The sequence below is a fragment of the Malus domestica genome, chromosome 06, assembly GCF_042453785.1.
Source record: "Malus domestica chromosome 06, GDT2T_hap1".
NCBI lineage: Eukaryota > Viridiplantae > Streptophyta > Magnoliopsida > Rosales > Rosaceae > Malus > Malus domestica.
In genome coordinates this window covers 25,611,068-25,627,366 of record NC_091666.1, presented here as the reverse complement: position 1 = coordinate 25,627,366, position 16,299 = coordinate 25,611,068, and the positions used below count along the sequence as shown (strand labels likewise).

The window sequence follows — 16,299 nt, the reverse complement described above, 5'->3', positions numbered from 1 at the left end:
TATCCTTTGTTCTGCCTATTCCACTGCCGGAAATGGCGTTTATACCTGCCAAAATGGTCGATGCACGGTGTTCATTACCCAAGAATTTGGCTTTCATGTTTCCCCACCATGGTTACTGTATACCACATTATAATCCAAGCAGTTGTTTTTTTTTTATAACAGCGATGTTCTACTTAAAACTAATCACAATCTCATTGGAGCACCTCCTCTATGGTTAATGTTGCTACGTCCACTTAACAGGGTGAAAAGTTAAATTTAACTAACAAACCATTTGTTTTGTTTCAGTCTCTCGTTTAAAATGAGATGTGATGACAATTATTCATTTAATTGGCACAATAAAAAAGTTTGGGTAAAGTACAAAAAACTACCTCAACTATTAGTGTCACGACACTTTCATATCTCATCTTTTAAAAATGACAATGTCATACCTCATCTTTAGAATTTGTGCCAATGTCTTACATCCGTCAGTTTTTTTTGTTAATTTTTTTGTTAAGTGCTGACGTGGCTACATGCAGGATCCACTCACTAATAATTAAATATACTTTTAATAATTAAAAATTTAAAAAATAATTTTTTTTAACTCTCTCTCTCTCTCTCTTCCCATTTTTAATAGAAAGTCGTCCCTCCCCCTCTCTCTTCCCCATCTTCCTGCAACCCAAAAAGAAGAAGAATGAGAAAAAAAACCCAACTCGCCCCCCCCCCCCCACCAACCTGTAGAAGAAGAAGAGAGAGAAGGGAAAAAAAAAAGGTCCCTCCCCCCTCCACCCACCCAACCTGCAGAAGAAGAAGAAGAAGAGAGAGAGAGAAGAAAAAAAAAGGACACCCAGTTCATCCATCCCGTCCCCCCTATACCCACCATCTTCCCTCCACATCCATTCCCCCCATTTTCTCCGCGCCCAAGTTCTCAACCTTCGAAATCGGCCTAGCGAAGGTTTCCCAATTCCACCTCAACGAGATCTGGGTTTTTTTCTTTTTTTTGGGTTGCAGGTAGTGGGTGCGAGGTTGGGTGCAGAGGATGGTTGGGAAGGTGGGGAGGTTAGGTGCGGAGAGTGGGTGCGGGGAGAAGAGGGGGTGGGGAACGAGGAAGACAAATTGGTTTTTTTTTTTTTCCTCTTCTTTTTTCTGGGTTGAAGTTGCAGGAAGGGGGAAGAAGAAGAAGATGCGGAGAAGAGAGAGAAGGGGGAAGGGGACGAACTGATTGTTGTCGTTGGTTTTTTTTTTGTTTTTGTTTTTTTTTTATTTTAACTTTTCTTTATTATTTTAATATTTAAAAAATATTAAATGATTTTTTTTAGTTTTTAATAAATTTTTTAATAGAAAATGGGCCTCGGATCAAGCCACGTTAGCATTTAACTGAGAAATTCACGCCAAGCTAACGGAAGGTATAACATTGGCACAAATTCATAAGATGAGGTATGATATTGTCAATTTTAAAATATGAAGTATGAAAGTGTCGTGACACCAATAGTTGAGGTAGTTTTTTGTACTTTACCCAAAAAGTTTCTTGTCACTGTGACACTTAAAGAGAGAGATACTAACAACGATGTATATTTAATCTATAGATGTAGATAAAATTCTAGGTTTTGGATGAATATTGTTCTAATATTATTCTTCTCACATAGAGGAATATATAGACTTATACAATCTCCTACAAATTAGGAAACAAGTATCCCAAAACTACAAGGATAGCAATTACATAACCTTATACCCAAAATAACTCTTCATTCCTTATTCCCTAAAATTGCCTCACGCAACACTCCCCCTCAAGTTGGTGCGTAGATATCACCTAGGCCCAACTTGTCCAGTGAATTCTAAAACACCCTTGTTGCCACTGCATGCGTTAACATGTCAGCCAGCTGGTCTTTGGATCCTACGTATGGAATATCAATTAGCTTAACATCCAAAGTCTCTTTGATAAAATGTCTATCCACCTCAACATGTTTTGTACAATCATGTTGAACTGGATTATTAGCTATTTCTCGCACAGTCTGATTATCACAATATAAAAGCATCGCTCCACGTGGCTTGAACCCAATCTCTGTAAGAAGAATCCTCAGGCATAATAACTCACAAATCCCATGCGCCATCCCACGGTATTCAACCTCTGTCGTGGACCTAGCCACCACATTTTGTTTCTTACTTCTCCAAGTCACAATGTTTCTTGCAACAAATGTAAAGTACTCTGATGTAGAATGTCTATCAGTAATGTTTCTAGCCCAATCAGCATCAGTGTACCCTTTTACCTCCATATGACCATGTTTCCTGAAAATCAATCATTTTCCAGGTGCACCTTTCAAATAAGTCAATATCCGCATAACAGCAGTCATGTGATCCTCACTAGGAGAGTGCATAAATTGACTTACTACACTAACAGAATATGCAATATCTGGTCTCGTGAGAGACAAGTAAATCAACTTTCCTACTAACCTCTGGTATCTTTCCCTGTTTGCTGGAACCTGGTCCGGGTAGATAGACAAATGATGATTTTGAACTATAGGTGTTTCTGCTGGTTTGCATGCCAACATCTTAGTCTCAAACAAAAGATCCAGAACATACTTCCGCTGAGATAAGTAAATACCGTCACGAGAACGAGCAACTTCAATTCCCAAGAAGTACTTCAAACCTCATAAATCTTTCATCTCAAACTCCAAAGAAAGATACTCTTGTAATCTCTCCATTTCCTCTGTATCGTCACCTGTGACTACCATATCATCCACATATATTATCAACAAGGTAACCTTTCCTCCCCTGCATTTGATAAACAAAGTGTGATCTGCATTCCCTTGTCAGTACCCATATTTCTTCATTGCATCAGTAAATCTTCCAAACCAGGCCCTCGGCGATTGTTTGAGTCCATAAAGAGCCTTTCATAGTCTGCATACTTTGCCTACTTTATTCTGCACTTCATACCCAGGTGGGAGCTCCATGTATACTTCTTCTTCCAAGTCTCCATGTAGAAAAGCATTCTTCACATCAAATTGTTTCAACGGCCAATCAAAGTTAGCAGCTAAAGACAACAGAACTCGTATGGTATTCATCTTTGCTACTGGAGCAAATGTTTCCTGATAATCTACTCCAAAAGTCTGTGTGTACCCCTTAGCTACCAACCTTGCCTTATATCTGTCAATGGTTCCATCGGCCTTGTGTTTAATGGTGAACACCCATTTGCATCCCGTTGGTCTTTTTCCTTGTGGTAGTAACTCCACGCTCCAAGTTCCATTTTTCTGTAGGGCCTTCATTTCTACCTCCATTGCTTCTATCCATCGGGGATCCCACAAAGCTTCTTCCACTTTTGTTGGAATTTTGATTCCATCCATTGTATTCACCAGGCTTGGTACTTGGAAGACAGTCGGTGCATAGAGACATACTTTGCAATAACATATCTAATTTTTCCATCTAGAGAATACCTATCAGGAGGTTTTCCACGATTTTGTCTAGGGGCAAAACATAAGTACTTTCAGTGTTAGTCAAATTATGAGCTTCATCAGACTGGGATAAACTTACCTCATGGATATCCTCGGGGACACGAACGGGTACAACTAGATGAGGGTTATTTCTTGAAGTGATTGGGCTGTTAAAATCAGTTAAAGGTTGCAGCCTGCTGCTGCACGGCCCAATCTGTGTGCTGCTTTCAGCAAGGATTTCGGCCTTGTTGCACGGCCCAATCGGTGTGCTGTCTTTAGAAAGGCTGTCAGCCCTCAGACCCACTTGTCAAGCTCTTGGCCCTTAGGCCATCAGGCCCACCAATCTTATCTTCCAAACTCGGCAAACTCGTATTTGGCTCACCCAAGCTGTTGGGATCATGGGTACTTAAGTTATTAGGCTCATGGCTGCTAGGTTCATGATTTTGACCCACTGTTGGACCACGACATGTAACATCATCCATTTGTACAGTTGGCAGATCAATCCAACTCTAATCTTCATTTGTGCTCATCTCCCTCTGAAGATTATAGTAGGTGTGTTCAGTGAGAAAAAACATCTCATGCTCCGAAAATGTAACATCCATGGTGACGTATACATGCTTGGTAGGTGGGTGATAACACCGGTACCCCTTTTGCTGATTATTAAATCCCAGAAAAATACAACGAATTGCACATGGGTCCAACTTACTGCGTTGATTTTTGTGAAGATGCACATAAGCCACACAACCAAAGATATGTGGGGATAAATGAAGGGAAGATGGTAAACTCACATGATCAGCAAAAACTTCCATAGGAGTGCGAAAATTATGCACTCGAGATGGCATTCAGTTTATTAGATAAACAGAGTACATCTGCCCAATAAAAGTGAGGAGCGTGAGCACCAATGAGGAGTGCTCGAGTGGTTTCCAAAATATGTCTATTTTTGCGCTCCGCTACACCATTTTGGTGTGGGGTTTGTGGGCAAGTAGTCTCATGAAGAATGCCGTGCTCCTGAAAAAATTGAGAGAGTTCAGTGTTGAGATATTCCCTGCCATTATCCGACCTGAGAACCTTAAGGGGAAAAAAGTATTGATTTTTAACCATGCAGTAAAACTGGTGAAAAATCTGGCCAACCTCACTTTTATGTTTCATAGTATAAAGCCATGTCATTCGGGTGCAGTCATCCACAAAGATAACAAACCAACGAACCCCGTGATTAGTAGCTATTGGATAAGGCCCCCACACATCAAAATGAACTAACTCAAAAGGAACTGTTCTTTTATTGAAACTCAAATGATAAGAAATATGATGACTTTTTGCAAGAATGCAATCATTACACTGGAAATCAGAGTTTGAAATGCCCTGAAATAAAGACGGAAGCAATTTTTTCAAATAACCAAAAGATGCATGCCCTAATCGACGATGTCATAACCAAATTATATTGTTCTTGTTCGGGTGACCACTACTCACTTGATTTACTCGACTTGCCAATACATCATCCACATAATATAACCCTCTCCTCTTAGTACCGCGCCCAATTATTGCCCGAGTCTAAATATCCTGAAGTAGGCAAAAAGTGGGGAACATTGACACAACACAATCTAATTGTTCAATAACTTGACCAACAGAAAGTAGATGATTGGATAATGACGGAATAAGGAGTGTGTTGTGAATAGACAAAGATGGAGTAAGGGACATAGAACCTGTTCCTGTTACAAGAGCAACATCACCGTTGGCTGTAATAACATCGTCTTTAGATGGTGAAGTCATGTGATAAAATAATGATGCATCATAAGTCATATGGTCTGTAGCTCCAGAATCAATTATCCAACCAGTATCTCTTTTGGTGGATGTTATTAAAACAGTACCGATTCTACCTGAATCTTCCAAGTTGTCGCCCATTGAAATTTGTTGGATTAAGGATAGAAGTGGGCCTATTTCAATTTCTGTTGATGTTGCCATTGAAGTCGGCTTCACATATTTGGCTGCTGCAATTTGATTGGATAGGCTGGGTTGCATGGGAATTACATCCCTAGTTTTTTGTTCTGCCATTGTACGGACAGAGTTAATTTAACTTTGCCGTGGCCTTGTTGATTCCAAAGACCACGAATCTTTGAGATTTATGGGTTCAAGGTTTGATGAACACCAGATTTTGGTTTTTTTTTACAGCTTGAGTATGTACGGGTTTAGGGTTTTTTCGAGAAGAGACAGGTCGAAACCTGCTCTGGTACCAAGATAAAATTCTAGGTTTTGTATGAATATTGTTCTGATATTATTCTTCTCACATAGAGGAATATATAGACTTATACAATCTCCTACAAAGTAGGAAACAAGTATCCCAAATCTACAAGGATACCAATTACAAAACCTCATACCCAAAATAACTCTTCATTCCTTATTCCCTAAAATTGCCTCACGCAACAGGTGTAACTCTCAATTATGTGTTAGCTAGAATCTCCTCAAATAGAGAACAACACTCAAATTATTTTCCACTAGCTAAACTATAAGATGTGTTGTCATGCATAAACTCAGAAGAAGTGGCTGAGGCTGATCATTCACAGTTACAAAAACCCCATTAAAACTTGAAGTACAATAAAGTTTGATATCCATGGAAGGATGCACTCATTATTACTTGGCAATGGCACTGGCTCAACTAGTATACAGCGGATCAAATGTCCTCATAAAGTTGTTGTTGGAGTTTTTGAGCTCCTTTAGTCCCACATCGGGTGTTAAAACCTTGCTCTACTTCTCCACAATTGCACAGTACTTTCTTGTATTACACAGAGATTATTAGAATGACTGCCTTCCCAATTACAACCGACTTCCTTATATGTAAACTACCTAGCTTACTCTGTAAGCAATCATCTAACAAACTTACAACCATCTTATCTATTACTATAGCATCCCAACCTTACATTTGGCATATTGAGATGATGACAAGTGGCATCGTAACAATACCCCCCCTTGAAAACTAACTTATTACAGCAGAAAAAACAATATAATGTGAATACAATGCAGTTGGAAAAAACAAACAGTACATCGAGCAGGACTTAGAGATTAGCAACTTCTGGAAACTTCGATTTCAAGTCATGATATGGCTCCCAGGTAGTGTCTTCTGGAGTATGATTCTGCCATTGGACTAAGACTTCCATAATTGCAGCATTTCCCTTCTTCACCAACCTTCTGTCTAGAATGACAATTGGAATGTCTTGTAATATTCCTTTCTTAGTAATGATTGGAAGTGGCATAGTAGGGCTATGTTGAGAACCCAAATGCTTTTTGAGACAAGAAACATGGAAAACTGGAGTTTGGAACTATCATGAAGCTTCAATTTATAAACCACTAGTCCCACTTTAGCTAGCACCTCAAAGGGTCCATAAAAACGAGGTTATAATTGTTGGAAATGTGCCCTAAAGCCAATCATGTGATGATACTTTACGGACATTTCACATGTTAAACTAATCTAGTTTTACATATAAAGGGCATACATTATTGTTTGAGCCGTCTCATATAAATGTTATATGCTTAAACAATAAAGTCCAAGGAATTTGTGATTGGGAGAATGTAATCTAATGAAGTTAGATTCTTGAGACCATTCTTTCGTAGACACATCCTAAACGTTCCTGATCATAGGATTGCCAATTGGGCATTGACAGTCCGTCAAGATCGGTACGTACTATGTCTTCTCTCAGGGAGAGTGATTAGTCTCTAGTCATTGGTGTGTGTGACATCAAGACAAGTACGGTAGGTGCTCAATAGAGAATGAGTTCACTGAACGCGATCAACGAAGAGTTCTCATATTCCATGTCACATGAGAACTCATGGTTGGGATAATGCAAAGTAGTCTTTTGACCTAAGGCATCATAGTTGTCTTGTGGTTAAGACCTTGATCTTTGATTATGTCAAAGTCATCCCACCAGGAGGGTGTCCACGGCATCGTTGGGGTCAAGCCGCTTAGCTATGGAGACAAGTGAATGCGCAACAAGGGATCTCTAACCTTCAAACCGTTTGAAGGAGAATACTCTCTGATATGATTTGAATCTCTGGCCAGAGTATGAATGAGATTTGGGAATGCGTTCCTAATCACATTCAAGGTAATCATATAAGCACAAGACACACATTGGATAGTAGACATGAGAAAATAAACTATCAAACCAAACAATGTGGTCAAGAGTATTAGATTAGAGAATGACCGTATTGCATTTGTAATCCCAGACTGAATAGGTTCTCCACCTCTTCTGATTAGCTTGGGTAACCATGACATACGGCTAGGTGTCACTCATGGTTTGTGGAAGCCCTAAACGTGTGTAATCACTAAAGGGAGAATTGAAAATAGTTTCAATTCACAATCGATGTAAAATGGTTTTAATCGCCCACTACCTCGCTAAAAGGAACCTAATGGATCGTACACCGTGTAAGGTAGAGATGGACGAAATAAATGAAATGAGTAAGATTAATTGAATGGTTTAATTATTTATGGCAAGGATTAATTAATATGTTAATTAATCAAACGAATAAGTTCGTTAAAGACTTCGGGATAGTTTTGGACCTTAAGGCCCAATGGGCTTCGAACGTCAAGCCCATTAACTTAAGTTGTATGACAATTTAATGAATAAAGATTCATTAAAGCCCAAAAGCCCATAAATCCCTATATGGCCGGCCATGAAGATGAATTAGGGTTGTTTGGTTATTTAGGTCACTTAAAGAAGTGACTATATAAATGACTTTATAGCCAAATATTCATGAAGTGAAATAAGGGTTTATTTTTGGGGAAAATGGGTGAGAATTGTCTCTCCATTTTCTCTCTAAAGAGGCCAACACCTTGGAGGTGATTAGCTAGTCATCTAATCCTCCAAGGTCACTCATTCATCATCCAATCTCTCCTTGGTGTAGAGACTTAGAGGTTCTCAATTTTGGGAACTTGGAGAACCTATTCTTCCATCCAAATCCATGGATCTAAGAAGCAAGGAATGAAGGCCCTATCTCTTTGGGTGATTAGCCTTTGCTTATGCAAAGAGGAATCTACAAAGGTAAATTTCAACTCACTTTGTTTTTGAGTTGATTATTGGTTCACCAATCTACTAGGCTTTGAATTTCATGGTCATGTTTTGTTTTTGAGTACATACAAGCATGATTCCGCCTTTAATTGTTAATTGCATGCTATATGATGTTGCTCAAATGAACATGTTTTCCCAAAAGATTTCCTTCAATAATTTGCTAAAGGAGTGAGAAGCTAAGGACATGTACAGGTAAGGCACCAACCTCAAATATACGAAATCACCAACCTCAAACTGCATTTCAGTTCGTTTCCAAATTAGCTTTGAGAATAGATAACATCCTATTCCTTTCCTATAAGCATTGATCCACTGATGTTACCTTTGTAGTGCCATATTCATAAGAAAAAACCACTGGAGGAGCCTGACCATACACTATCTCATAAGGTGTTAATTTGGTGGCCATGTGATAACTAGTGTTGTAACTCCATTCTGCCCAAGACAACCAATGTAGCCATTTTTTAGGTTGCAAACTACAAAAACACCTGAGATATGTTTCAAGACACATGTTCAACACTTCTATTTGGCCATCTGTTTGAGGGTGATACCCTTAGCTAAAGCAAAGAGCTGACCCTTGTACTGCAAACAACTTTTTCCAGAAGTTACTCATAAAAATGGGATCTCTATCACTGATGATAGAAATGGGCATACCATGCAACTTAAAAATGTTATCAATGAAAAGTTGTGCAATCATGAATGCTGTGAAAGGATGAGATAGAGCTAAGAAATATGCATACTTGGATAACCGATCTACTACAACCCAGATGTAAGATCCCACATCGTCCAGGGGTAAGGATCCTGTAAGCCTTATATGTATATTTCCATCTCTACCTAGCACGAGGCCTTTTGGGAGCTCACTGGCTTCGGGTTCCGTAGGAACTCCAAAGTTAAGCAAGTTTACGCGAGAGCAATCCCATGATGGGTGACCCACTGGGAAGTTCTTGTGTAAGTTTCCAGAAACAAAATCGTGAGGGCGTGGTTGGGGCACAAAGCGGACAATATAGTCGAGCCCGAGATGTGGTGAGGGCCCGGGCCAAGATGTGACACCAGATCACTGTTTTCCCTTCGCAATGAGGAAGCCCCACAATGAAATCCATGGAGATATCAGACCATACTCTAGATGGAATAGGTAATGGCTAAAGGAAACCAGCCGGAGATAAGGTTTCATACTTGTGTTGTTGGCAGACACTAGAAGATGCTATTAACTCTCTGATGTCTTTCTTCATTCCTTCCCAATAGAATGATCGTGAGATTCTTTTATAGGTTTTAAGAAAACCATCATGGCCTGCAGTTGAGGTTGCATGATGTTCTTCAAAGATTTTTTATTTCCACGAACTAAAAAGGTTGAGTACAATTCGACCTTTGTCCTTAAGAAACCCGTTATCCACTTGAAACATAAGATTGCCAAGTGGTGCCCTATCTGAGGTATCACTGAGAACTTTTTGTGTTTTTCAATCACCCAATGAAACAAGATTTCAACAAAACAGGGCTGATATCTTTGGTACATTTCGATAGATGACGAAATTCCAACGAGTAGTCTCGTAGTGTTCCAGTTTACCTTAACTTGACCAAACTTTCAGCTGAGTCCTCAAATTCGGAAGGTCCAAATTCTAGAAAAAAAGACCTTGGTGAAATCCTCCCAATTAGGATAATTGGTAAGACAATTGGCCCACTGAATCCATTGAAGAGCTTCCCCTTCCATGTGGAATGAAGCCATTTTCACCTTCTTGGCATCTTCGATGTGGAAGAAATCGAAGTAATGGTCGGCTTTATAGACCCAACCTAGAGGATCGTCACCTTTAATAAACCTTCAAAAGTCCATTTTCAGAAATGGCGAGCGATTCTGACGACCCAAATTGTGGTGACCACCATGTACTTCGTCTTGCACTTGAGGATTCAACGGTGTTGCCTTCGACGATTCGCCGCCGTAAGAACCGCATTTGGCTGCCATAGATTACAGCTACACCATGATCATCTCCTGGCTGTTCTTGAACTCAGATTTGAGATCAGCGAGCATGGTTTCCAAAGCCAACACTCGCGATTCCATGGTATTCCAGGGTCAGCGAGGCATACAACAATGAAGGATTGAGAGGAATCGACACTAGCTGATACCAATGTTAATTAATCAAGACAATGTTGGACCATTTGGAATGAGGATTAAGGTTTAGACCACTAATTGTGTGGATTAGGCTTGATGATTATACCTTAATATTAATTAATCAAGACAAGGGCCTTGGGGCCTAAGAATTAAAATTAATCAGATCATTAATTTTAAATTCGAATTAAGTTTTTAATTAAAATTAATTAAAAACGTTTTGATTAATAGACACAACTCTTTGGAAAGAGTTGTGTAGCTTCAGATACATCCAAAAGGTATTTGAAGAGGTATGAAAGAGCCTATATAACCAGAGTCTCAGTTCCATTGTAGATCATCTCTTCTTCCTCATTCTCTTCCACACAAACTTTCCAGAGAGTAAGCACACAAAGCAATTCGCTAGATTCTATAATCCAGTGCGAGTTGTAGGATTAGGTAGTTATATCCTGGTCGAACAGACGTTGTAGAACCGCAAGCACAAGAGTGGGACGGTAATAGTGTTCGAATGAAATAACTTTTGCACTAGCCTCTACCTGTTGTAATCAAGTTAGTACCATTTTAATTCTTGTACTTCTTTCTGTATTTCATTCCGTAGATCAAGTATTTTTAGTTAATAAAGTATTAGAATTTCAAGTTCTGTTATTTATATTATTTTTATTTATTTCTGAATTGTTCTCCAACAGTTGTTCCTTCAGGAAGGACTCAATCCGATTGTCTTTGTGGTTTACAGGCATGTTCTTGCCATGGATTTGGTTGGACCATTTGCTTATGTGCTTGAAAGGTAAGTATTCTTGCCATTTTTCAGACTTTCTTCTTGTACAAGAAAAGGTGACACTCGGCGATAATGAAGTGCTGGAGATTTTCATGAATGAAATTTCAGTAATCAATCCTGTCCGTAGAGAAAGGCCATGATCATGAAGACAAGTTTGTTATTTCACAGTCGGATCATAAACAACATTGATGTAAGAAACATTGAGTTTTAGCATGACGCAGAAAATCAGTCACTCAAAATCCATATGAACTTGTTGATACATATCAAGAAGAGAAATTGATCTTCTTTTCTTTCACAGTGTCATTTCACAGAAACCGAACCGATCTTTCTTGTCCTCTCCATATTGGCGGAGATTCTAACATGTGACCGGGATAAATACCTAACTAGATATTGATATATACCTAATTAATATTTCTTTCATTCACATGACACATACATGACAAAGAAATATATATCTTATTGTGCCAATGAAAAGATTGGTTCAATAATTTCTTGACAAAAAAAAGGGGGATTTTGCAGGAGCATGTCACAAGTAGTTCAATTTTCTCATAAGGAGAAAGTGGTATATCTGCAATTAAGAAATATAATAACTTTTTACTTATTTATTTATTTTATTTTGTGCGTCTCTCTTTAGTTTTTGGATAGTGATATCCACATACTCAATTTTACCTCAGACACATTCTTGTTAATTTTTCATCTTTTTCAATTCATTTGATATAGCGACCACAAATTGAGAGGGGTGTGTAATAAGTAAAATAGTGTTTGGAAAGCACTACCCTTACCTTTTGCTTTATTTTTGTTAGGGGGGAGGAAAATCGGTGGAGATTGAACCCACACTAGAATGCATAAGTATGATTGCTTTCTGCCACTGGTTTGGGGATAAATATATAGTTGGTTCCTTCCTTGTATGATTCCAAAATTGATCTTCATATTTCCACCATCCAAAGACGAAGTCACTGTTCTTTGGTAAACTGATTGTGGATTCCACTAGCTAACGAATGAACTCAAAAGAAGTGGCTGAAGTTGATCCTTCACAGTTATAAAAACCCCATTAAAACTCGAAGCATATTATCTGCATTTCAAATTAGCACAAGAAAAGTTTCATATCCATGGAAGGATGCACTCACTACTTCGTAATGGTACTGGTTCAACTGATATATGGAGGATCAGACGTCCTCACGAAATTATCTGTTCAGGACGGACTCAATCCGGTTGTCTTTGTGGTTTACAGGCATGTTCTTGCCATGGTTTTGATAGGACCATTTGCTTATGTGCTTGAATAGTAAACATTCTTGCCATTGTCGGACTTTCTTCTTGTACAAGAAACAGCGAAAACTAATTCGATAGCGGATGTGCTGAGCAGGAAGCAGCGGCCTTCGTTCTCATTTTCAGTAGCTGCAAATATTTTCCTGCTCGCATTGGTAGGGCCCACAATCTTGATGAAATGTCTCACATCAACCGTATCAATGACAAAAGAAGAGTTTAAATACCCTAATCCCATTCCAACTAATACCGAGACCTTTTGTGATAAAACCTCACACCTGACGAATTGTGCAGGTGGTAATTACCAAGTTGGGGACAATATCGGTGTTGTTGGAAGTGGGCCGTATGGCCCGTTTCTCTGATAATTCTACATGGTATCAGAGCCAGGGAGCAAGCCCGTACCGTACTGCCACGTGATGGGTGGGTCCCCTTGGCCCCGCGCTATGATGGTGGGTCCCTTGGCCCCGCGTGTAGGGTGAGTCCCCTTGGCTCCACGTGGTTGTCAATGTGTGGATCTCCCACGTGTGACATGCTAATTAGGTCCCACGTGAGGGGGCGTATTGAAATGTCCCACCACATCAACCGTATCAATGACAAAAGAAGAGTTTAAATACCCTAATCCTACTGCAACTAATACCGAGACCTTTTGTGATAAAATCCCACACCTAACGGATTATGCAGGTGGTAATTACCAAGTTGGGGATAGTATCGGTGTTGTTTGAAGTTGGCCATATGGCCCATTTCTCTGATAATTCTACAAATCTGTCTGAATGTGTACTGTGCTGGTTTAGCATACACTTCTGCAACAGCTGCAAGGGCCTTAAGTAATGTTATCCCCACTTTGACGTTTCTGATGGCAGTTCTTCTCGGGTATATTCTATGCCTTTCCCTTGATTTCTTCTAAGGTTTCCTATTCTGTAATTTGCTTACCTTTATTCAGGATGAAGAAACTGAAGATTAGAAGCACTCAAGGCCAAGCGAAGGTGGCTGGTACAATTTTCTGCATCGGCGGTTCTCTTATTTTGACATTCTGGAAAGGAGGATACCGGTTGAAAGGTGTCGAAAAGCCACTGATAAATGTTCACAACGCAGAGGAGTATGGCAAGATCAAGCATGTTCAGAAAAACTGGATCAAGGGTTCTGCTCTTATTCTGATTAGCTACATTGCGTGGAGTGAGTGGCTAATCCTCCAGGTGATTAGAAACTCGATTCAAGATGGCTCCGTTACACAAATACTAGCCTCTTGTCACACATGCTCTCTTTCTTAGTTTAATCTTTACTATTTTTTGTATATTTTAATTTTATTTGAAAAAAAAAAGCCTTAATTTATAATTTATAATTTTTTTTGTTAAAAAAGGTTGCTAACCCTATAGAATTGTAATTGTATTGATTTCAATTCACAATACAAGATACAATATCCTAATGGATAAGATGTTGACCTCATTATTGTAATAATTTCTAATCAAGTGACTTGTTGGACAAATAAACGTAAGCCCCCACGGACTTCCATAATGTAGCCCAACAAAATCCTAACCAGATTCTCCTATACTAACAAAATCCTTCTATGTTGGGGGGAGGGTGTTTTACCTTAATTTGCCCTTGTTTAATAAATTGTTTTTTTTTTTAAGCTGTAAGAGGTGAGGGGTAAGGTCTACCCTTCGCCATTGTCACTAGCCAGCATAATGTGTTTTTTTGCATCGCTGCAATCTTCTTTCCTCGCCCTGTTTTTTGTTAGAAATTCAAGCTCATGGAGACTGGAATGGAACCTGCAGCTTTTAACCATCGTCTACGTCGTAAGCGTTTTCTTCCATATATAATAAGCTCTATTCAACGACAAACTGTGAAAAACAACAGGACCATATATTTGCTGTTGTGAGACATATTTTCTATAATCTTTACCATCGTACTTGTTTTATACATCTTTAAAACATAATCCTTAATGTATTTTTGTCTTCCGTTGTTGGCATAAGATATAATTGGATCTGTAAAAAGTTCGAGTCTTCATCCGACCCTTTTGCAATAGGGAGTTCTGAATACAGCATTAGTCTATTACCTGCAATCATGGTGCATCAGTCACAAGGGACCAGTTTTTCCAGCTATGTTTAGTCCACTTAGTGCCATTGTAGTGGCAGTATTTTCGGCAATTGCTTTCGCAGAGTGACTTCACTTTGGCAGGTAAACCGAAGAATACAAATACTTTCTCCCCTTTCTATTTTGCTGCTTTCACATATCGCAATTCCTTCACTGGTGCTACCAGAGTAGTTCTTCCTAGAAATCTGAGCTCTTTTTTTTGTACAGTTTGATTGGAGCACTTCTCACTATTGTGGGACTTTACTGTGTGCTGTGGGGAAAGAGGAAAGACAGTATTGGTGCTGAACATGGAGAGATTGAAAAAATGACGCTAGGCGATATTAAAGAGCTGGAGATTTCCATGAATGATAATTCAGTAGTCAATCCTGTCACTAGAGAAGAAAGGTTGGATCATCAGCAACGGTTGGTGTAAGAAACATTGAGTTTCCATTTATATCCTGTCCAAGGTCAACCCTCGGGTTGTTACATATATATTTCCTCATCTAAGTCTCCATTTAAGAATGCAGTCTTTACATCCATTTGATGTATTTCCATGTTATGGAGTGCAGCTGTAGCAATCAATAGTCTTATTGAAGTAATTCTCGTTACAGGTGAGTATGTATCAAAGAAATCCAAACCATGTTTTTGACGGTATCATTTAGCTACCAAACGAGCCTTATATTTGTCAATTGTACTATCTGGTTTTAATTTCTTCTCAAAGATCCATTTGTACCCAATTGGCTTATTGCCAGGGAGCAAATCGACTAATTCCCATGTATGATTTTGCATAATGGAATCTATTTCACTGTTAACTGCATCCTTCCAAAATAGAGCTTCAAGAGTGGACATGGCCTCCTTGAATGATTGAGGTTCGGTTTCAATTAATAAGGTCACAAAATCAGGCCCAAAGTCCTTTCGAATTTTCGTCCTTTTACTTCTTCTGGGTTCAAGTTCTTCTTCTTCTTGAACTATAGACGAGGATGAACCATCACCATGTTCACTAGGTTTGTCGTTAACATCAGATACATCATCATGTAATCTCTCTTTCAAGAGTTTAGACTTGCCCATTTTATATGGAAATATATCCTCAAAAAATGTTGCATTTATAGATTCTATAATAGTATTGACATGTATATCACTTACTTCGGAATGAAAAACTAAGAATCTATAAGTTGAACTATTAGATGCAAAACCAATAAAAACACAATCTATAGTTTTAGGCCCTAATTTTGTTCTCTTTGGCAAGGGGACTTGTACTTTTGCAAGGCAACCCCACACTTTTAAGCAATTTAAACGTTGGAGTTCTCCTTTCCATAATTCATATGGTAACTCCTTTCTCATTTTAGGTGGAATTCAATTCAAAATTTTATTTGCAATAAGTAAAGCTTTACCGCACAAATTGTGTGGAAGCCCAGAACAATTCAACATAGAATTGATCATGTCTTTAAAAGTCCTATTTTTCCTTTCGGCAACACCGTTTTGTTGCAGCGTATAGGGGGCTGTTGTTTGATGAATTATGTCATGTGTGGCACAAAATTCAGCAAAGGCATGAGACTCATATTCTCCTCCCATATCGGACCTTAAGACTTTAATCTTCTTGTTAAGTTGATTTTCAACTTCTGCCTTATATGTCTTAAACATATC

At 38.9% G+C, this 16,299-nt stretch overlaps 2 long non-coding RNA genes across 2 annotated transcripts; both read left to right on the top strand.

Annotated features, from left to right (window-relative positions):
• Positions 1-11,698: 11,698 nt before the first annotated feature.
• LOC139197063 (uncharacterized) lies at positions 11,699-14,072 on the top strand. Its single transcript, XR_011582062.1, has 3 exons — positions 11,699-12,743; positions 12,880-13,455; positions 13,526-14,072. It is a non-coding gene; the product is annotated as an uncharacterized lncRNA (long non-coding RNA).
• Positions 14,073-14,552: 480 nt separating this feature from the next.
• On the top strand, positions 14,553-15,339 carry LOC114825342 (uncharacterized). The gene is made up of 2 exons (XR_003773990.2): positions 14,553-14,760; positions 14,884-15,339. It is a non-coding gene; the product is annotated as an uncharacterized lncRNA (long non-coding RNA).
• Positions 15,340-16,299: the final 960 nt, after the last annotated feature.